At 51.0% G+C, this 1,047-nt stretch overlaps 1 non-coding gene across 1 annotated transcript; it reads left to right on the top strand.

Annotated features, from left to right (window-relative positions):
• Nucleotides 1-555: 555 nt before the first annotated feature.
• Nucleotides 556-637, top strand: TRNAS-AGA. Its single transcript has one exon. It is a non-coding gene; the product is annotated as a tRNA-Ser (tRNA).
• The last annotated feature ends 410 nt before the right edge of the window (nt 638-1,047 follow it).

The following is a 1,047-nucleotide window of genomic DNA, read 5'->3' as shown; positions in this document are numbered from 1 at the left end:
CCTCCCGCAAGGCCTCCTCGCGCCTCTCCACCCCCTAACCCAAGGTCTGCCTACTGCCCCCCCTCTCTGCCCCCTCCCCTGTCCATCGCCCACACCTCTCTGCCCCTCCCCTGAGACCTACCCTGTCCACCTCTTTCTTTGATCATCTGTTGTTATTCCTTGAAACATCAAGGATGGAATAAAAAGCGAGTTTACTCCAGGGTGAGGAAAGAAAGGAGCCATCAACCCCCTGGCAAAGCTCAGTGCCCCAGAGAAAACCTGCCCCCTGCTATCACAATCACTGATGTACTGGGGATATGACGGGAAAGGGACTGTCTGAATGATCGAGGCAGGAAATGGACAAAAATCTACAGCAACATCATTAACCACAAACACACTGTCCTCGTGCTCCAGCCAGAAGGGAAAGGAGCAGGAATTCTTGCAGTTCAGCCATGGACACACTTACACAAGGGCACAGCAGTGTGTGTGTTGTGGAAGCTGGTCTGAGGAAACAACTGGAATTGATCACTCAGTGAGAACAGAACTAGAGTGCAGTGAAAGCCACATATCAAGCAAGTAGTTGTGGCCGAGTGGTTAAGGCGATGGACTAGAAATCCATTGGGGTCTCCCTGCGCAGGTTCAAATCCTGCCAACTACGCAGGAAGTTGTGGTTCTTTAGTTTCAATGGAGCTGGGTCTTGTCTCACTCTTCAGTTATGTCTACATGAAAGAATAATGTGGCTTAAGTTAAAGTGTTTTAATTGAACAGCTGTTGCATGTCCACCCTATGCCCCTGTGTCACCAGAGCACATCCATGCTAGCATCTCTTGGATTGCCACAGAGAGCAGTGCACTGTGGGTAGCTATCCCACTGTGCAGCTGGCTGCAGGGTGCTTTGGGAAGGGTTTGCAATGCCTCACGGGCTGGTACAGCATCACATGATGCAGGTTTCTATCCCATTGTTCCATGGGCATCCTACTAGATTGCCAGCTGCTTTCCAACTGCAATGTGTGTGATAGAGTAGAGAGCATGTGTGTGTGGGGGGGGGAAGACAGTGTGTGTGTTGCGGA

The sequence above is a fragment of the Mauremys reevesii genome, linkage group 12 (assembly GCF_016161935.1).
Source record: "Mauremys reevesii isolate NIE-2019 linkage group 12, ASM1616193v1, whole genome shotgun sequence".
NCBI lineage: Eukaryota > Metazoa > Chordata > Testudines > Geoemydidae > Mauremys > Mauremys reevesii.
The sequence above is the reverse complement of the archived record's forward strand: the minus strand, read 5'-3'. Positions and strand labels throughout refer to the sequence as shown.